This window comes from Phyllostomus discolor, chromosome 15, assembly GCF_004126475.2.
Source record: "Phyllostomus discolor isolate MPI-MPIP mPhyDis1 chromosome 15, mPhyDis1.pri.v3, whole genome shotgun sequence".
Lineage (NCBI taxonomy): Eukaryota > Metazoa > Chordata > Mammalia > Chiroptera > Phyllostomidae > Phyllostomus > Phyllostomus discolor.
The window spans coordinates 3,042,023-3,064,037 of NC_040917.2; the positions used below are offsets into that span (position 1 = coordinate 3,042,023).

Sequence of the window (22,015 nt, forward strand, 5' to 3'; positions counted from 1 at the left end):
GGTTGCAGGCCAGATCCCCAGTAGGCGGTGCGTGAGAGGAAACCACACACTGATGTTCCTTTCCCTCTCTTTCTGTCCCCTTCCCCTCTCTCTAAAAATAAACAAATTAAAAAAAAAAACATGTCCTTCAACATTTGTCACAGTACTGGTCTGGTATTCCTTTAGCTTTTTGTTGTCTGGGAAGCTTTTTATTTCTCCTCAATTTGAAATGATAGCCTTGCTGGATAAAGTAGCCTTGGTTGTAGGTCCTTGCTTTTCATCACCTTGAATATTTCATGCCAATCCTTTCTGGCCTGAAATGTTTCTGTTGAGAAATCCGATGACAGTCTAATTAGAGCTCACATGTAGGGGACTACCAGCTTTTACTTTGTGGCTCTTAGAATTATCTCCATGTCTTTAAGTTTTGCTATTTTAATTATGATATGTCTTGGTGTGGGCCTCTTTGGGCCCATCTTGTTTGGGACTCTCTGAGATTCCTGAACTTATGTGTCTTTTTCTTTTACCAGACTAGGCACATTTTTGGTCATCATTTCTTCACATAGGTTCTTGATCTCTTGCTCACTCTCTTCTTCTTCTGGTATTCCCACAATGTGGATGTTGCACACTTCATGTTGTCCCAAAGTTTTCTTAAGCTCTCCTTATTCTGTTTAATTTTTTTTGCTACTCTCCTTGGGTGTTTTTTATTTCCACCTTGTCTTCCAAATCACTGATTCTATCCTCTGCTTTGTCCAATCTACTGTTTACTCTCTCCAGTGTGTTATTTATTTCAGATATTACATTCTTTATTTCTGACTGGTCCTTTTTTATGTTTTGTTTTGTTTTGTTTTTATCCATGCTGTTAAGTATCCTTATAATCATTACTCTAAACTCCATCTGATAAATTGCTTACCACCATTTCATCTAGTTGTTCTTCTGGAGGATTCTCTTGTTCTTTCATTTGGGGTCTATTTCTTTGTTGTCCCATTTTGCCTGCCTCTGTGTTTGTTTCTATATTTTAGGTAAAAGTGTAAAGTCTCTGTTGTAGACATATGTCAGATGCTGCCTGTGACTGGCTGTGGGCAACCTGTTTGGAGCTCTCAATGATCCACAACTTGTGGCTTCCTCTGCTGGGCCCATTTATGTGCAGAAAGAACCAAGGTCTACACCAAGACCATCTTTTACCACCACCAGGACCTGGGGAGGGTCAGCTCAAGTCTCAGAACTCCCAGAGATTTTCCATAGTTGTTAAATTTAATCACTGAGATAACCTCTAGCTGTGCTCCTCAGCAGCCCAACTTAAGCTCCATAGGGTGAGGCAGAGTAATTCCTGCAGGTGGGGCTATTGCTTCACCTCAAATTGATGCCACTTGGAGGGGAATGCTCTGCCCAAGAAAGATGGCTCCTGCAGTATGAGGAATAACTCAGCACAGGGATCCTGGTGGCTGTTCCTTCTGTTCTCTCCTCAGAGCCACCAACCCCAGACTCTCCTCATGAGTCTCTAGTCCACACTGCACCCCCTCTGCTGGAGTCCAGGGTAAGTAGTTGCTTGCAAATGGAATTTTGTGTGTTTTCCCTTTAAGAGGCTCTGTGCATCTCCAGCCATCTCTCCTTGGTGGACAGAAACCCTGCTTCTCTACACAGTTGGATATTATCTAAGTTCCTTTCCTGGGTCTGATGCTATAAGCTGGGGAGCCCAGCTTGGGGTTTAGACCCCACACTTCTCAGGGGGAACCCCCATGCCACTGAAATATCCCTGCAGATCTTCAGCTTTCCCCTATGGGTGCCCAGCCAGCTCTCTTGTGCCTCCTCTGCACTCCCTACCAGTCATATTGTGGTGAAGTGGTTTCTTCTTTCTGTCTTTGGTCATAAGGCTTATCTTCGTATACACTTGGTTACTGAGGATGATTTCTCTACAATTTAGTTGAAATTCCAGTTTGGTCCTGGGAGCAGGTTAGTGTAGCCTTACTCCTCTGCCATCTTGGATCCTTGTGAGCCTCTGCTAATCTATTTTAAAATCCTAAAATTTTAAAACTATTGCTCTATAGAAGAAAATAAATCTTGATGTGTACAATTATCAAAATATTTTAAGAAATGTGCCTTTTAGAAAAAACAAAATATACTTACTTAGAAAAAAGTAATTTTAATACAAAAATGTTTCTACTAACAGTTTTTTTTATCTCATATAAGTAATATTTGTTTGTTATGGAGAGTTTGAAGGGAAGAAAAAATAAAAACATTTTAAAGTAACTTATAATCCCAACATCAACATTTTTGTTAGTTCTTTACTTGCATGTCTTAATATTTGGTTTTATGATAAAAAGGATGGCATTAAGTGAATTGTTTCATTTCATATTACTTGGGAAGTCTTTACAAAGACTGTCCATTTAGGAAAGTCCTCTTGGACTGTTTCAAAGGATCACACTAATGTCATGCCTGAATGTGCAGGTTAATGAACTAACTTTGGAGAAGTCAGGGGGTACCAAGTTTGTGGGTGACTGGGAAGAAGTCAGCTAATCATAAGGGTGAAAAATTATACCACATCATGAGGACACTGAAGTATGTTTAATTTTGCACTCTATAAAATGTCTTGAAGCCAAGGAGCTCAAAACGCCTTTCCTAGAAGGGCAAAGATAGGTGAACATATCTATCCATTCAACAGATGGAAAAACCCATTTCAGCCAATAGTCCAGGAGGTCAAAGAAGAAACTAGAGTTTCTGATGTAGTCTTCAGCTGCATTGTTAGAGCTTGTAAATTTTTGGTAAGAAACTAGGAAGTTTGACTTTTGCTTGGTCAGCTGGCCTGCAAAAATACTGAGACAGGTTGACATTTTGGCTAAAAATTTTGCAGCTGTGTAATCACTGGAGTTTAGGAGACCTTACTATACTTGGTTCAGCTCTTGAATGCCTTTTGTGATCAAGACAATAAAACTTATAATTAGCAAACTACCATAAGTTTCAGAGTATGACACATGAATAGAATTCTTCCTTTATCTCTTTCCCTACACAGGGACATAAAAATAGAACAAGTAACCAGTATATTAATTCTACTCAAACTGAGTTTAAAAATATATTAAAAGAAGGAAGTTGGCAAGAGCAATGCTAAGTATAAAGTGAATGATATTTATTTTCTTCTAATAATGAGGCTTGGTGCTGATATGAGAGAGTCAACCAAAACCTGTCAGAAAGGTGTTTGTTCCCAGCTGTCCTTTCCTTTCCATCCCCAGTGTTCTTATTTTGCCTGGGCCACTAAAATATCTCCTTTGATTTAGTCGCCCTACTTATTCCTGATTTAAACCAACACACACAGATGCCAGGTAAATGTTCTGAAACATATCCCCAGTTGTGTCAGTTCCTAACTCAAAACGATACATGCCACCCATCGAGGAAAGTCAGGAACTGAACAGTCAAGGTCCTTCCAAATCTGATCCCCACCGACTTTTACAAGCCTTTCCTCTTCTCCAGTCTGGAGCTCCCAGAGGGGATTCTCCGAGCCTCCTTTACATGCATGCATTAAGCTGGCTAGGCTCTGTTCCTTCCTGTGCTGTTTCCTCCAAGAAGACTGCAGGTCCCTCTCCAGATTCTATCCATGCCCAGACCAACCACAGGCATCTTCTCTCCCAGATGCCCTGCTCACCCCATCCAGGAGCAATCACTCCTTCCTCTGATGCTCCTGAGACCCTGGCCCCCCTGCCTACTTCATCTTGCTCTTTAAGTACATGCATCTCGTATTCTGCTGCAGCGTAAGGTAAAGAGCACAATGCTGAAGAATCCCTGGTATGCCTATATCTTTCTGTTAAAAGGAATTTTCTGGAAGTGACATGCAGAGGCCTCTGTCTCTGATGGCAGATGACTTGGCTGTGTCTCCAACTCCTCCTGTCACAGAAGGATGGCTGTACCCATCCTTGATGTCACTCATCATTGTAAGTGACGTAATTCAGCATTTCAGTTACTTACCCTCTCATCTTGAAATGTCACAAACAGCCTTTAACGTCTCCTAGCTTAAGAAAGCTCCCACTTGCTCCCAGGTCCCAGCTCTGCGATGTGAACCAGGCCCACCACCATGCATGTCCCTCCTCCCTTCTAAGGTCAAGCTCGCCTGTGGAGGTGTCTCCGCTGCCCACCTCCACTCTTCACAGCCAGTCCCATTTTCAACCCCTCTGCATGTCAGACTTACAGTTCTCCAGCTGCCAGTATTTCTATAATACACATTGTACTACTCTGATAATCAAACTATATAAAAACATATAATATACCATTATACATTGCCACCACACACACCCCACACTCCAGAACAAAAATTCTGTGACTCATTGTTTGTATATGTTTATGTTACATCACAAATTCCAGAATATCACGAATTTCTGTATCAGTTTTGTCCTTTCCTCACTCTTGAGACTGAAAACTTCTCTTCTTTTGGCTCTTCCGGATTATTTCATGCAGATACACACCCACGACAGGTCAGCTCTGAGCCCGTGGAGCCTCCTCCTTGTCAATGGCTTCCATTTTCTCCCTCTCACCGTGGCTGGAGCTCTTCCTGGCTGCCCCCTTGTCCCTTCTGCTCACTGCTCTTCAGAAGTCTGTGCTTCGGCCCTCTCAGACTCACATGCAGGAGGGAAGAGTGCTGGCTGCCTGCTCTCAGGGCGTTTCCACATGAACAGCTGGCCACTCTGCTGCTGTCCGCGCCCAGGGAGACCCCTCCTCTCCTCCGCTGCAGGTGAAGACACACAGCCCCTGAGATGATGGCTCTCAAGGAGCATGGAGGAAGCTCCTTTAGATTTGGGGGAAGACGGCAGGGCATCACTGCAGCTCAGTCGGGATCTCACAGCAGGAAGAGGTGCCCCTGAGCCTGTGAGGCTGGGACGCAGCCTGGCCCCTGGGAGCATTTCATTTCAGGGTAGAGAGCAGCACGGGAGTTAGGAAATGTGAGGGACACAGTCCGAGAATTAGACAAAAACCACATCACGTGGTAAGAAAACTAGCTCTTTTTTTAAATTTTAAGTCCATGGAGAGTCTGATTATTTCAAATAATGAAATGGTTAATATGTATCGAAGGCTTACAATGTGCCATTTATTATCTTTAGAAGGTTCCCACAAGGCAGGTGCTGCTGGGTTTTTTTTTTTTCCTCTCTACCTTATAGATAAGAAAACTTAGAGCAGTAGAAGTTAAGAATTGCTGAAAGGCACACGATAGGAAGTGGCTCAATTTGAATTATGATTAGAGTTTCATTTCAGCAAGATAGAGGGATAAAGGAATTTGTCAAGTTTCTTGGGTGTAGCTGGTTAATGCATACAGGGTGGGGCAGAGATACGACCTGACCAGTGAGGGGGGTGGAAGGGATAAAGGGGGCAGCTCCGCTTCACCCTTCCCTTCCAACGTGAGAGTACAGGCGGCAACCAGGTGGTGTTGCTGTTAGATATGCAGATGTGGGCCAGGGGATGTTGGAGCTGCAGGCAGAGATATGAGGGTCATAGTGTAATGGGGAGCAGCCAGGGCCCCCTCAAAAGAGGGATTTGTGATGGGGTGCAGAACTCGGGGTGTCCAGGAATTTTAAATTATAGGATATCTTTACCCACACAAATGTGAACTGGGGGATCAGACACATGGAGCAGGGCAATTGAGTTATTTTGCATCTTGACAGTTGGCCAGCTTCATACCAGCTATGCAAAAATGGTTATTTTGCATACCTATAACTGCTGGCTGGCTTCATGGATATATTAAGTAACTGCAGACCAGCTTTGAGCCAGGGAGATGGGGGTGACTTCAACCCGGGACAGAACTGTGAGGTACCTCCCCCTGGTTAGAGCTCCTGCATGAAAACTTGGAAATGGTTTGATTCATGCCACAGGGCCACACCTGCACAGACTAACTGGGAGCCCAGAAAGGCTGGAAAAACATGGGAATGCTGGCAGGTGAAGCCAATTGTGGGAGGAGTCAGAAATAAGGATGCAGAGGAAGACTCACGCTGAGATTTAAACCCAGGTGCAGCAGCCATGGGGAAGCATGGGGTTTTCAGGTCTAATCATGCAGTTTTGGGGCTCCCTTAACCACAGGGCTTAGGAAGCAGGAAAGCAAGATGTAGAAGTGATGCAGAGCTCTCTTAGCAGTTTGGAAGAATGCAGGAGAGATGTTGTGGGAAAGAAAGGGGTGAAAGAACTCTTGCTGGGGGGCCATGAGGAGGTACCGTGTGGGTTTGGGTCAAGAACTGGAGATCACAGCAGCAACACAGCTGATGGTGCTGGGAACCGTGGGAGGCCTGCCAGCTGAGCCACGGGTTACTGGGAAGAACCAGGAACTAGCCACGCCACAAACTTCTATTTTTTTTGTCTGAGGTACCGCTGACTGGCCTGACTGGGCAAAGGGGGGAAGGAAGGACTGTGTGTGTGTGTGGGAGTGTGTTTTAAGGGACTTTGAATATTTAACAGTGACATTCTGCCATTACCCTAAGCCTGTATAACTTCTGAATAAATAGCTCCTTTCCTTTTCACCAAACTCTGGCATTGAGAGCCATAATTCCAATTCCTAAGGGTGGTGGGCAAGGCAAACCTAGAACAGAGGGACCTTAGGAGGGGCGTGTCCATTTGGGAACAGTATCTTGTCCCCACCACCACGGGGCTGTTCTGTAACAATAGTTTAAACCTGGACGTTGGCTGAATGAAGAAGAAAAGAATTTGAACCAAACTTTGGGGAACAGGGAAGGGGTTTTCTCATAAACAGTAACCAGAAGAAGAAAAGAGGAAGGAAGGGAGGGAGAGAGGGAGGGAGGGGGAGGGACAGGATGGGAAGGGGGAAGGGAGGGAGAAATGCTCCAATGATGAGCAGGTATGAAGAGGTTCAAGGAAAAGGAGGTTCCTTGGAATCCAAGGAAAGAGAACTTAAAAAAGGTCAGTGGTAACACAATTTTCAGAGAAATCAAAGAAGTTCAGAGTCAGGAAGCAACCAATGAATGTATAAATAAGTGGAATAAAAAATCGATGTTTGTCTTTCTCTCTCTCTTTCTCCTTTCTTCTAAAATCAATTTTTAAAAGGTTAAGGGTGAAAACTTGTTGGAGTTTATCAGGGAGGAGGTCCTTGCTCCTTTTGGCAACTGCAGTTCTACTGGAGAAGTGCAATTGGCGGCCACACCGCCTGGGCAGAGTGGTAAGAACAGGCTCCCAGAGAGGGAGGAAGAGGGGGAGAAGTCTGAAATCACAACAAAACCCAGACCCAGGCGTTCAGTGCTCTTTTATGATTTGAAACCATTTTACATTTACATACGAAAGGCAAATCATCCAAATAACTGAAACGTGTGAAGACGAGGGGGGGTGGGGGGGGAGGGGACACACAGCTGAGCGGTAGGAAGGAGCCTGCGGCCACTGGCCGGGCTCCTGCCTCCTCCTGGTCCTTCAGTCTCCAATCCCTTCTTCCTGATCAGAGTTATCTGTGTGTTTTCCCACTTCGATCTGTTTTCACATGGTGTTACTCAGTGTATTTTCCTGTGCCTACCCTTTCAGTGGTGTTCTGTTCATTTTAAGACAAAATGCAAGTTCCTTGAAAAACACAAATTCCTGCTCACTTGTCTTCCTGTCACAGGGATTCCTGGAGCCAACTGCCACAACCCACTCCCCGGGGTCTGACACTGCTCCCTGCCTGCCCCCCCACCCCCACCCCCGGAACCAGGACCCCTTTGCCCTCTGGTTTCTATATGCCCACACAAATCCTACAAAGGGGAACCTCTATGACCTGCAGCCATATAAAAGTTTTCCTTCCTGGCTGGTGTAGCTCAGTGGATTAAGTGCAGGCCTGTAAACCAAAGGGTCACTGGTTTGATTCCCAGGCTGGGGCACTTGCCTGGGTGGCAGGCCAGGTCCCCAGTAGGTGGCAAGTGAGAAACAACCACCCACTGATGTTTCTCTTCCTCTCTTTCTCCATCCCTTCCCTGTTCTCTGAAAATAACACTTTTATAAAAAAAAATGTTTTCCCTTTTATTTTACCTTGTAATGTCATGAACACACCAAACATGTTCCAAAGCTTCTGTATGTTTATCAGTGTGGAAAGCATCAAGGATATAAACACCCACGGTAGAACGCATGATAACCACAGGGTTACAGTCCCTTTGGTAATTAAAGTGCTTGGTTACATTACTTAGATCAGGTCTTGTATGTGACACTTAAAACATTTAAACAGTATCTGCGTGGCTTGTCATCAACACTGATTGCAAGCTCTGCAGGGAGAAAGGCTGTGCAGCCTCAGCCCAGATCACTGGACTCTGTCTCAGGAACGCCCGGCAGGAATTCAGTTAAGTTTCATGCTGAAAGGAAAATTAGATAGTTTGCCGTGTCAGAAAAATAAGAAACTCTAAATTAAATTTTCATTTTTTCCCAGTGATATGCTGGAATATAAATATGGCACTTCCACAAAGTTTGCCTTTTATCACATTATGAGGATTTTTTTCAAAGCACTCTTATGTGGGTTTTGAGTGTATTTCGTACATTTGCATGCATCGCGCATGCTGTTTGTGCTGAGGCTGTCTCTCTCGTTTTCACATTCATTTCTACAGTGTTTTCATGTAAGCCTAAGAGCTTTCTCATTTCTCTTGGAAAGTCATTTAATTTCTCCACATGACAGAACTGTGTCTAAATCCCCTTTCAGTTAAAAAGTATAACCTACTAACTCCAAATGTTGATTTTTATGAAATTAAACACCCCTGTCAGTTCACCTAATTGCTGTAGTTTTCTATGGCTGCTATTTCATTATAAGTTTTTATAGTCAGCCCATACAATTTCTTTTAGTTTTGGTGTCCATATTCTGATATTATTTATATTTTGATAATGCAATCTACTTATTTTATTCATTTTATTTCTTTTGTATGTACCATAATATGCATATTTGCTTCCCAAATGGTCTTTTAAAAATACTGTCTATGGTTCTGTTCTATTTTGCTCCTTATGTGAATTTTCTTTTTCTTTTAGTGCAAATGTTCCTCTAAAAATGTAAGCATATTTTTAATGTATTCCTTTCAGTTGGGTCATATCTGAAAACTGTAGCCTTTTCATCTAGTCCCATATACTGTATTACTGTCTTGCTAGAGAACTATTAGATGTATGACCTCTACCTAATGGGCCTTTTTTGAAGCTAAGTGTAGGGCTTCCCTCCCGCCAGGCTGCACAGCCCTGGTGTACAGGGCACACACCGATGCCCTAAGACCTTGTGTGGCTGGCAGGGCCCAGGGTAAGTGTCAGTCCTCATAGGCATGCAAGGCTGAGCCCTACTTAGTGCTGAGCTCCAGGTCTCACAGACCACAGGCATGATGGGGACACCTGGCACATGCCACTCCTCCACGATGCTCTGAGCACAGGTAAGGTGGGCTCTACCACCTGGACGTCAGGGTCAGTGCCTGGACACGGGTTGTGGATAAAGGGCTGTGAGCTGATGGAGGACTGGGAGATCCAGTTGGCCATGAGGCATGGTGTAGAATTGGGAATATAAAGGGCGTGAAGGACCCAGGGTGGAGCATTCCAGGGCTGAGGACAGTGCTCCATAGCAGGCCCACATGTCTATCTCCAACTAAAGCAGATCCTTCTGTCCGGTGCTGCCCTGAAACCCAGGCAAAGGGGCCCCTGTGCATGCCAGCCTTGTACCTCAGAGCAGTCGGGGTAAGGCCCAGCCTCCTGGGAGTGTCAGAGCCGTGCCCAGCCCACTGAGCCAGCCCCGCCCTTAACAGGCATGGCACAGGCTCCTGTTAGAGAAGCACTCTGGCAGGGCTCCTCTGGCTTTCCTCCGGCCATGACCCTCTCCAAGGAAAACCCCACGGTGAGTCAGGGACCTCGTAGACCAGGTTTCATATCTTCAGGTCCCCTGAATCCATTGCTCAAAGGCCCAAGCCCACTTCCCTCTGGGGGATTAGACAGCTTCCTCTAGTGCACCCTGGACCCCAACATGTAGCCAAAGGACAGTTGTGACACTGAGGGGAGGAGGTGTGTTGACCTGTCAGGTGGAGGGTCCAGAGCACGCTCTGAGTATGAGACCCACGGAGGAGCAGGGAGAGCAAGGGGTCAGGATGGCCCAGGGCCTCCAGTTACACATCTGTTCCTGGTCCCATAGGTACGGTCCAGCCCACCTTTGCCTATGGGAAGCCAAGGTGCCCTTTCAGTGGGGTCCGAGCCACATGCAGGCTGACAGCTATGAATGTTTAGAATGACTGATACTAAGAAGTTAGGTCAGATTCTAAAAATCTTTTGCCTTATCCTAAGAAATTTCAACATTACATTTGTCAATGAAAGTAATAGCTGTTAGAGCCTTTAAATATAGTTTCAATTGAAGGGCACTTCTGAATGACTATACTAAAGGCTTTAAGTTTTCTATCATCTACTTATCCTTCCGAAGCACCACAGGGGCAGCGACTGTCAGGGGCACCACTGATCAAGACTTGCAGGTCATTATTTTCTAACAGAACTCCTGATCTTCAAGAAAAATACGATGTGTGAATTCACACTTCTCATTAAGATATTTGAAAATATTGTATTTCATAATTTTATACAAATTCAATACGATATACTTAGTATTCTCTCCGATACTTTAATTTTTTTTCTTTTAATACTAAGAAAATGGTTTGGTTTTTTCATAAAATGCCACATACATGCCCCAAAATGCCACACAGATGCCCCCAAATTCTAATTCACCCATGCACCCTTCAAACATTGCATTGCACGATGACGTTAGAGACGTGAGAAGCATTGGGCAGCCAGACGGCCGAGTTGGCAGCCTCACGGAGGGGCGGCCCGCCCTCTACGGTGGGCTCTGCTCACAAACGCCCATTCCTGCTGACTTTTATTTGAAGTGTACCCTTTCATAGTTCCTTCCTCCGTACAACTGTAAAAACAGATTTTTCCCTCAAGAGATCAGCTTCAAACTTTTTCTTTAACATTTTCCTAACATATAATTATCATCTTCCAAAGACCCAAAAGTGCTGTCAATGTCACCGAGATAAGAATGTAAATATTTTATAAACAGCTGTCAAATCTCACTTGGCAGGAAACAAAAAGCTCCAAATTGTAGTAACCTAACCTCAAGGCTACCTGATTTAACTGACACACGAGACGTTTTTCTAGCTTCCCTGATCCACTTTAGTCCACCTACTCCGGCGTGCTCGGGACAGTCCGGCACTGAGACACCGCCCTGGAGACCGGGTGCTGTCTGAAGCTCATGCGCAGGTGCGGGGCACAGAGACTGAGCGCTCCTCGTGGTGCATTTCCACACTTAACTGCATTTGTAATATCTGTTACTAACACAGGCTAAATATTGGCATTAAGGGAATTGAGGCCCCTTTTTTAAGGCAAAATTTTGCTAATAATTTTGCAGTTCAAAAATTTCTTTCTTTCTTTTGGACCTTCATCTGACACCCATTTCTGACCATAATGCATCAGGACTTACTCAGCTAATACTTTGCTGTTAAGACCCAAGACCTGGCGCTGTTACCTGGCACCACAGCTCAGAAACGCCACCAGTGAAAACCCCCAGCAGCAGGGACCCCCAGGACTCACTGCTGTTGCTGTGGGCACCACTGTCTGCCCCTCTTCCCAAAATTTTGTTTATCTTTTTTCCTCTTATTTCTCACCCTTCATTCAGTCTAAGCAATAGGCATACTGGGGACACCTATAACTATGGCTTAATTTCTGTGGGGACATTTGGCATTTTCTTCCCCTGCATTCGCTCAGTGAACACGTGCCACCAACCCGCAGGGCACAGCTGTCCTCACAGGCTCCGCGGAGTCTACGGGGATGAACAAGAAAAGGACATGCCCTCAGGAACTTTCATCATATTGTAGCATTGGAGAAACAAACTAGAGACAAATGTGGCCAAATTCTTCACGTCCTGCCTAAATCCCTTAATCCATAAGCAGTAGGCAAAAGCAGGCTTATAGCTGCTCACGTGGAAAAAATAATACAATAATTAATCAATAATAATATAAGGATAAACGGTTTTGTGTACTCACAACTGTGAACGTACTTTTGCCCACTCCTGTATATATAAGTATTTTTTCCATAGGGGTTATTTTAATATGCCTTAAAAAGGCTTGTTTTTAAAAGGAATTACACTTGGGTGCCTGGGCTAGTGCTCATTTTGAAAGCATGCTACAAAAGGCTGTGGCCACTGAGCTGGGAAGGAAGGGCCAGGGGCAGCGATGCCAGGCCCAGGGAACAGACACGAGAGAACAATCATGGAACAGAGAGAAAGACAGGGACCCAAGGGAGGGAGTGCCAGAGAAAGTCCAGGCAGAAACCATGTGGTAGGCCCTGTCAGTCACAGTTGCACGCCTGGGTTCCTGGGCTCCGCTCACACTGCCAAGGAAGGAGGCCTGCTGGGAGCTGGTCTCAGATGGGTCAGTGACATGGTCAGATGGGTTTGGCATGGCAGCAATGGAAGCCAGGACCACCAGGGAGCCCATGCAGCTGTCCAAGCAAGACAGAATGATGGTCAGAGCAGAAGAGACAGAAAGAGGTAAAGAGATTCAGGGTATATTTGACAGTAAGCAAGGGGGCATAACAGTCATGTGTGGGTTCAAGGGCCAAAAAGAGGACACTTGCTTCAGGAGACAGAGCATTTCCCTGCATTAGCAGAAGAGGCCCAGCGGGTTAATTGTTAATTTAGGATCTACACCCTCGCCCTAGGCGGTGTAGTTCAGTGGGTTGGAGCATTGTCCTGTAAACTGGAAGCTTGGCTTGCAGTGGCTCCACTGCAGTGGAGGAAACATGGGCTTGATTCCTGGTCAGGGCACATGCCTGGGTTGAGGGTTGGGTCCAGGTCTGAGCACCTCTGAGAGGCAACCAATCAATGTTTCTCTCCCTCCCTTGCCTTCTCTCTAAAATCAATGACCATGTCCTTGGGTGAGGATTAAGAAAAAAAAAAAAAGAATATCTACACCCTCAATTTACAAATGAAGAACAAAGGTCTAGAGAGGTGAAAAGCTCCTTTAAGTGCTCAGAGAGCTGGCTGTCACCTGCATTTCCCCTCTGGAATTTTCCAGGCCACAGAATTTCCCATTTCCCAGCACCTTCCTCTCTGACTCAGCTTAGAACCTAGTCAATATCTTGCATGACTTTCTCTGGAGGGGAATTTTATTAATAATTTATCTTTTACCTGTATTTTTCTGAACATAATAAGTATGAGTTAAGTAATGGAGATTGTTAGAAGGAGAATATGTAATATTAAGACTGCAGGTTAAAGCTGAGTTTTGGAGGTCATTCTTTGACCATTAGTTCTGAACTATTGTTTCCAAAGAACAAAAAGCAAAAGAAGAAACTTGAAATGAATATGTCCTTCACCTGCTTTCATAGACAATTCCAAGACAATTCCAATTTGTCCTGATTTCCCCAAACCAAGGATTTTTCTTCCTTTTTAACAACACGGACTAACGTTCACTCAGCTTTGTAAATGGATGGTGATGGCCACAGTGTCACTGAAGGGCGCTGAGGGCTTAGTGAACTGACAGTGCCACCAACTCCTGTCAACCGTCCTCAGCAGCAGTGGGCACTGAGGCAGCAGACCTCAGGGACTGCACCCAGTGGAGCCGAGTTCAAAGCCCACCTCTAGCACTTGGCTTATAGGACAAAGTTCTTAGCATCTCAAAGCACCAGTCCCACTATCTGGGTGGCACTTCGCCTGGCAGCAGTGTGCGCAGGTTTCATCGGGCACAGGGCGTGGGTCAGCACAACATGCTGTCAGTGCCGGCAAGTCAGCTATGCACTCTCAGCTCTGCGCCTGCCAAGACCCATAAGGAAGGGGTTATCAGACTGACGTCACAGAAAATCTGATGGGTGGCTCCCTGAACATGAAAATGCCATCAAGGACACGAGCTCCTGTCACCTTTCTGCTCCAGTTCCCTGACTGTGGCTTCTGTCTTTGTGATTAACAGCTGGGGGCCGTGTTTTGTATTAATCATGCATTTTACTGTCTGTTTTATGATGCTTTGACATCTTCAAAGACTGCTGACCAGGGGGAGACTGCCCCTCCCAGAGCTAGCCAATTCTTAAGAGGCTACAAAGGCCCTGGCTTAGTGACATCTTTCACATGTGAGCCTGAGTCAATAGTCACAACTACTTTCTTATCTAACTCACACACACTGAGTCAATACTTCCCTGCCCTAACTCACCCAGGGCAGGGGCCCAGCAACCAGAGTGCCCCTTGGAGCCCAGAGCCCACTGGCATGATTCTAATGGGTGGTCCTAGGCTGCTTTCCCAGCCTGCCTTGCACTTCCTGCGGAAACTGCCAGGGAAGACTCTGACCTAGGCTTTTTCTTCATTCCTGTCCTCTGCCTGTGCCCACACTGGGTGCTTCCCCTGGGTGGCCCTGGGCGGCATACTGTGTCCCCATCTCAGAAATAGTAACCAACAAATTCTTCTTTCAATTGCATTGCCCCTGTGTCATCACTTGATCACATTCATAAATTAAAACCTTGTAGCTACAAACTTTAAAAGAGCTTGCCAGATAGAAAGATGAGGTAATAACAAAGGACAGTTTTTTCCAAAAATAGTGTCCTCTGGAGGCTCTGCACTCCCAGGGCCAGCAGTTAGAGCTCACTCGCCACAGCTGGGCGAGGAGGCAGGGAGGGCAACGGGTTTTAAAGTAGGCACTCTGCCGTCCCTCAGCACATCAGGATTGTTTCAGGAAGGAAGAAGGGAAGGACAGATACTGTCTGCTGAATATAGAAAGGATGGCTGGATAGAGAAAGGATTATTATTGAGGGCATTAAAAACAGATTGAACTTTGTCACTGTGTTGTTCTTTTTTATATCCACAATCAGATTTTCTATAGCATTCTGACCAATGCAGTTTAAATCAAGGAATAATTTGAGTTTCTATGAATTAGACAAGCTAAGAGGTCCCACATATGCTAAAAATCCAACCATTTTGCAGTACAGTCACGCACTATTAACAGCGGGATAGATTCTGAGTGACACGTAGTGGGCGATTCTGTCATTGTGTGACCGTCACAGAAGCACTTCCACACTCTGGGGTGGTGCAGCCAACTGCACACCTGGACCAGACATAGCCTGTCCCTCCTGGGACTCCAGCCTGTGCTGCTGTTAACTGCACAGACTGCCGTAGGCAACTGTGACACTGCGGTAAGCATTTGTGTACGCAAACATATCTAAACGTAGAAAAGGGACTATAGAAAAGGGGAATGCAAGGTACAATATAAGTGGTTCTCCTGTATTACAGGGCACTCAGCATGAATGGGGCCTGTGGCCTGGAAGTTGCCCTGAGTGAGTCAGTATGTGAGGAGTGCTATGAAGGCCCAGGTCATGACGGTCCACAATCACTGATGCTGGAAACGCAGTCCCAGAGCCCTACCCCTGCTGCCTCTGCCATGGCAGACAGAGCACTGAAGCTGCCAGCCCTGCTCCACGTGCAGGGCGGTGGGGTTGCCAGGTCCGGGGAGACATCAGCTGGGTGAGACACAGGTCATGTGACCGTTCTCTGCAGGGAGGGAAGCCAAGGTGGCCCAAGGGTCAGTAGAAAAAGGAAATCCAGATGAAGAGATAAAGGGTCATAGGTGAAGGTTGCATCCATGTGGTTTGACTACGGCTTGTTGGAGCAAAGGTCAGATGAAGGAACTTTGTGTTGTTCATGGCAAAAGGGTATGTTAACACAAAGAGTGTGTAGAACTGAGGGCTTGATATGCTGATTTGGGTCTGTTGAGCCTAGCTGGCACAAAGCACTCTCCCTGGCATTGAACTGATGGAAGAAATAAAACTAATCTGTGCTTTACACAGTCAAGGGGCAGGAGGCTCCACACCACCACAGATAGCCCTCACTCAAGTGGCAGCAGCACCTGACCTTTGCTGAGGTTGCTCCTGTGGACCCTGCACTGGGCCTGGGGTCCTAAGCGAAGTCGCACAGCACTGCTCCCAGAGGACCACCGGCAGGTCTGGGAGGGTGCGTCAGTGCTGCGGGAAGGGCTCCTCCCTGTGACACGGGTCCATGGTGACCGCCTGGGGCATCACCTGTGACTCAGGACTGAGGGCCTGGGACCGAGAGGGACTCTGTCGCCAAGCCCCACAGACACTGCTCCCATCAGGGGGAAAAAAGGCTTCCCGGTTCACATGTCCTTCCATTTCTGACAGAAAATTCAGCTCCACTATAACCTATGGGACCCCCCCTCCCAAACCAATGTGAGAAGCACTGTGTGCCTGATCTGTCGACCATTGACCAAACCATGCGTAGCCCACAGATGACTGACTGTACTTCAAATACTCCCACATCACTACAGTTAGGATAAAAATTAGTATTTGAAATAAAATCAACCATTTTTATATTTCCACAAATATGGTGTCTTTGTAATTTTGAATGTGATGAGCAAATAAGCAAACAAAAATCTTTATTAAGACAAAAAATTGAGCATGACTGTATGTTTATATTAAGATTCACACAGCAACAATTACAAACAGTATTGAAAAATACCAACTTAAAAATTCCTATTCCTTATTAATCTGTTCTCTCAAATCAAGCCATAACCCTCCATTTTAAAGCTAAGAATTTAACTCAGAAAAGATCTTACCTTATAGTACCTCAGCAGAAGTTCTGAATATCATTCATTGGGCCTCTAATCAGAACACAGGTGCTAGAAGAAAATAGGAAAATGGGGTTAACGTATATCCAGAACCCCGGAAAAGGGCAAGCTCACAGGTTACACAAGATGATTTGAGGAAATGTAGGAACATCACAGAATTTTCTATTGAAAGTGACCTCCAAGGCCACGGTACCCAACCACCTCATGGAACCAATGAGCACACAGGTGGTGAGAGAGTTAAGGCAAAAGAAGTGCACCTGTTGACTTCCTACAAGTGGCTTTTTGATAGTTTCACTCCTCACGCCCACCGAAGCTCCCGTCGCAGCAATGGACCATGGAGTGAGAAGAGGAGAAAACAAAAGACGTTGCCCATCCCTTGATGTTACATGTCAGAGTTGGTGTTTCCATGTGTGGCAAGTGAGTTCCAAGGGAAGCCCTGGGAATGACGCCTGGGCCCGCCCAGTGTGCGGCCTTCTCCCAGACACCACAGGAGATGCAGACACCACCGCTGTCTAGTGACTAGTCCCATCCGCATTCAGAAACAGAACCGAACCTTAAAGGCAACCTGCTCCTGTTTTAGACACTGACATTCACGTTCTCAAAGTGCAGGGTGCCTGGCGTTTAGGCCAGAAAGCATCTCTGAGGATAGCGTCTCCTTCCGCAGGTCCACGTAAAAAAAGGAAAGGACCCAGCAAGTGCCCAAGGGGAGAAGGAGGGATGTGTGTCCTTGTGCAGGATGTCCCCAAGCACAGAGGCCCGAGGCCGGAGGCAGTGCCGCGGGAGAGCCTGGGAATAGAGCCTGAGGAGGCAGTGTCACATGTTTAAAGGAGAACCTCGAGGTCCCCAGGGCAGTGAAGGTGAAGCCAGGTGACAAGGACACAAGGGGGTGTGGGGTGACAAGAGAGAGCTCCAGGGGTGCTTGTGGAGGGACCTCCTCAGCAAGGACGAGAGGAGCTCAGTGCAGCATCTGAGATGAAGGTCTGTGACAAGTTAAGTGCCTGGATAAATGTTTACTTAATAATTAAATAACAGGCATTTGTGTTTCGTGTTGACTTTTGTTGATGTATCAGTCTTCAAAGGATTGGGACAAATGAACAGGAAGAAAAGTCCTTGGTCCTCCCCCAATGTGGGAAGCACTGTCTGTCCTGCAGCACATCAGCCACTCTGCTGCCTCAGTCTCCCTCTCTCCTGCTGCTGCCGCCGGCAGTGCCAGGCCGCTGGATCAGGGGCCCTCTCCAACTTTCGGCAGCTGGCCCAGGCGAGCGTGGTCAGCTTGCTCCTCTCCCCAGTGCCCCAGTCTGCGGAGCATGCCCTAGGAAAGAAGAGGCTGCAGTGTGGGGAAACCAAGGCTGAGAGTGTATGGTGAGCAGCTGCCACCTGAATCCAAGTGGTCTGACTTTCCCCACTAATTGCCTTGCCTCGTTCAGAAACGGGCATCCCCACAGGAAGAACTGTTGGCACCACGGAGAAAACTCGGTGTGTGCACACTCCACTCCTGCTGCAGGTGGGGGTGGGGCAGTCGTCCAGCACCTCCAGGGGAGGACGGAATCACTCCTGCCCCCCATCTCTCTCCTGCACACAGATGTTTTCGGCCATGTGGGCCATGCCAGTGAGCCTGGCGTTCATTTTTCATTCTGGATTCCTTTCAGAACCTAGTAATTCACAAGGCGAGATTGCTCACCTCACAGTAACCTACTGAGTGTCTTGCACATAGTAGTAGCTCAATGAGAATTTGTTATATGGATTTTATTATAAAAGTTAACAGTTACCCAGAATGCATTTGCCTGATTTAGAATTAAGAGTCCCAACATGAATACATACTAAAAGTCAGATCAGGATAAATAAGTAAATCTCTCAATAATATAAAATTAAGTTGCACTATTAATGATAAAATAGAAATAAACACTACTGAGCCATGGAAGTGTCTAATAAAAATATCGTGTAAACTAAGGGACATCTAGAACAATAACTGAGACTGAACACCCTGCAGTGTTTCGATGTCTCTCTAGTGTTTGGCTCAGGAAAGCTTTCACTTTGAAAACCGGGAAGGGAACTGGCTCTCATCCTAGCTCACTTTCTCTCTATTGCAAATGAGCGGCACACGGCATTCATTTAGGGGTGAGCTTCAGCTCTCTGCCTGTACATGACAGGCTCCTCCAAAGCCCAAGGAACGTGGTTGAAAGGTTACATAATCACAATGTGACTGGCAATTCCAGAGACTGTTGTCATAATCAGGCAACAAAGAAAACAGCAAAACCGGAGACGAAGTGAGATTGTTGTAAGTGAGGTTGTCATAAGAAGGCCAGAGGAGAGGCCCCGGGCCTGAGAAATGCAGGCCCCGGTGTGAAATGTCTCGGAGGTAGCAACCTCCTTCCGTCAGACCATCCACAGGGGCGACGCTGTGCACAGCCTCCGTGAGGGAGCTGCTTTGGACACTTCATATGCTGACCTGGGCAGTCCCGATTTCCTTAAAACTTTTCCTCAAAATCACGTTTGTCTACTTTCCAAGTACATCACTCATATTGCTAACAAGAGGCAGAGCGTGTGAGCAGATGACTTGCAGAAGTGGACGGTGAACACATCTGTGGCCATCTGATGTGGACAGCATTATGTACGCCCACAGTCTTGAAGCAAATAAGCTCCCTAACCGATTTGCTTCTTGTGCAAGGCTGAAATTAGATCCTGGCACTCAGGGAGGACCTAGAACATTCCCCCTTTTTGATTTTACAATTTATCTTTATTTTTTTTTTAACTTCCCTATCAGAAGACCAAAATAAATATGTGTTTTGGCAAAGTTGAGATTGGCAGCCTGTTTTTCCCCTCCCCAAGGACATGCTTATTGATTTTAGAGAGAGAGGAAGGGAGGGAGAGAGTGGGGTAGAGAAACATGCATTGGTTGCCTCTTGTATGTGCCCTGACCAGGTATCAAACCTGCAACCTACATATGTGCTCTGACCAGCAATTGAACAGGCGACCTTTAGGTTCACAGGAAGACACTCCAACCAACAGAGCCACTCTGGCCAGGGCTTGACAGCCTGTTTTATGGGAGTAGGATATAAATTGGATATATAGTTCTAAAAGTGTATATGTTATGCTTACTCTGATTTGCATTAAGTTCTTATTCAAACCTGGTTTAACTAAGTATCTGTGCCCATTCAGATGTCCTCCTGGGCTCTGCCCGATGCACCAAAGCCTGTCTCCTCATCTTCAGCCATCCCATCTAGGCAGGGGAAGGCAGAACAGTTGAAACAAGGGACAGTTCTTGTGGAAGAAATTATGCATTTCCTTGTTATTATTTCCAACTTGCGCATGAGGCTCAGGATCTAATCATTGTTTCAAAGTTTCCCAGTAACTACGTTGGTAAAGTGGATATATAAGCTAGGGTACTTTTTATTACGAACCCCACATCACAGTAACAACAAAAGCAACAACAATTTACTAACTCCTCGGCATAGGCCAGGCGCCGTTCCCAGGCCTTCACACACACCCAACCATTTACTCATCATGCCATTTCCATGGTCATCTGCATCATACGCATGAAGAAACTGGTGCCTGCTGCCTCCAGGGGAACCACAGCTCTACAGGGATTATCAAGGCAAACTGGATGCTTCTTCATCTTCTCCCATCTATCACTGTCCTCTTCTGTCCACCCATTCATCCACATTACAAAATACACACAAATTAATACATCCAAGTTCAGCAGGTCCATCTGTCTGTGCACCATTTCTGAGGAGTTGCGTGAGCTACCTGGCACCCCGTGGGCCTTGCTCAGGGCAGCACACTTCCCCGTGGGCCCTGAGTGTGCAGAGAGGGACAGTTGCGCCGGGCTCCCTGCAAGCACAGCAGTGTGGGAAGAAGGCACAGTTGTGGGACCGGCATTCTGGGGCTGGAGAAAGCCACTCACTCCAGGCATTGGTTGTCAAGGAGTGTTGCCACCGTCCTTGACAGGAGTGTCTAAGGAGATGGCCCTGAGCTAGGCTGGTGGGTTGATGCACGCACAGCATCAGAAGCCTTCTGGGCATCTCCATCCTTGTCATCAGGATGGAGGCAGACATGGTGGTCCGCAGAGCTCACAGGCCTGGGCCCATGTGGGGGAACATGGGCAGGCTTAGCATTCTGGAGAATGGATGAGTGATGGGGATATGGAGCCCTCAGAGTGGGTACACGGGGTGGGGATTCTTATCTGATTCTCAGATAAGAATCAGGACAGCCATCCAGGATGAACTGCAGACACTGATTCCCAAGGGCCTACCGGACCTCTCTGAGGTGACACAATCCCAGAAGCAGGGGACAAACCTCCTCTTTACTGACAGGTGGCAGGCGTGAGCCTTGCAGGTGACAGTTTTGGATTCTCACAACTCCCCGACCCTGAGGCCTGTGAAAGTGGGTCCAGAGAGTCTCTCCCAGCCTCCTCACACCAGGGGTTCCCGTAGTTTGAGGCAGTGTCAGCGGACAAGTGGAAAGGGAGGCGTTGCTCCACACTCTGACTTAGGCAGGTGGCAGCGACACAGGGACGGGGAGGGGACCGCTGCCCGGCCAGGGACAAGGACTGACCACCAGTCCAACTGCAGAAAACTGGCCTCACACTGTTGAGATAAGAGTTGGAGGCTATATCCAGCTAGACAAGGAAAACAGCGTGAGAAGCGTGGTCTGGACTCTGTGGCTTCACCTTTTACTCCACACACACACAGGTCAGCGACTGAAAGAGACTCCGCCCATAGTAACAACGCTTGCTGGTTGGCTCTTCCTGAAACTAGATATGATTTTAGTGTACTTCTATATTTTTTAATAAATGAGGAGAAGTAAAAAGTCCTTAACAACAACTCACTGGTGTTTCTACAGTGCGGGTGAAATAGTGGAATTGAGGGTTTTTTGCATCTGAGGTTTAACCCATTCCTTCAGCATGAAGCTATTTTAAAGCAAAGAAAAAAATAAGTAAAGACAGTATTAAATGTCACTTTTTAAAAGGATGTATGTATATGTTTTACATACCATGTTAAGTATAAAGACATTTTAATAATTTATAATAAATGACCTTATAAAATAAAACTGTATAGATGATGCCCACCAGCTGCAACAGGCAGTTAAAATCTCAGCTCAATATACTGCTTTTACTAGAAGATGCAATGAAAACTTAGAAGAGAGAAACTTAGCATAAAATCAAATACACTCAGCTTTACTATCCTATAGTAGTCTATATTTATTTTTCTCCCTGTACGGACTGAATTGTGTCCCCTCTAATTCACACGTGGAATCCCTTGCCCTCAAAGTGACTGTATTTGGACATGGAATATTTAAGGTGGTAAATTAGGGTTACATGAGATTGTAGGGGTGTGGTGCCCCGATCCAATAGGGCCAGTGTCCTTGAAGAAGCTCTCTCTTGTTCACTTACTCTCCCTGCTGAGCGCTCTCTTCATGCACAGTGAAGAGGCCAGGTGAGGTCACAGTGAGAACCACTGTCTCCAAACTCGGGAAAGAGGCCTCCC

General features: G+C 46.3%; 1 protein-coding gene across 2 annotated transcripts in view; it reads right to left on the bottom strand.

The window, feature by feature from the left end:
* CHRM3 (cholinergic receptor muscarinic 3) overlaps positions 1-22,015 on the bottom strand; it is a 314,922-nt gene that overhangs the window by 228,363 nt on the left and 64,544 nt on the right. For both annotated transcript variants that reach the window (XM_036016187.1, XM_036016186.1), the window contains exon 2: positions 16,518-16,580. The gene's annotated coding sequence lies outside the window, so the exon portion shown is untranslated. The remainder of the gene's footprint in view (positions 1-16,517; positions 16,581-22,015) is intronic.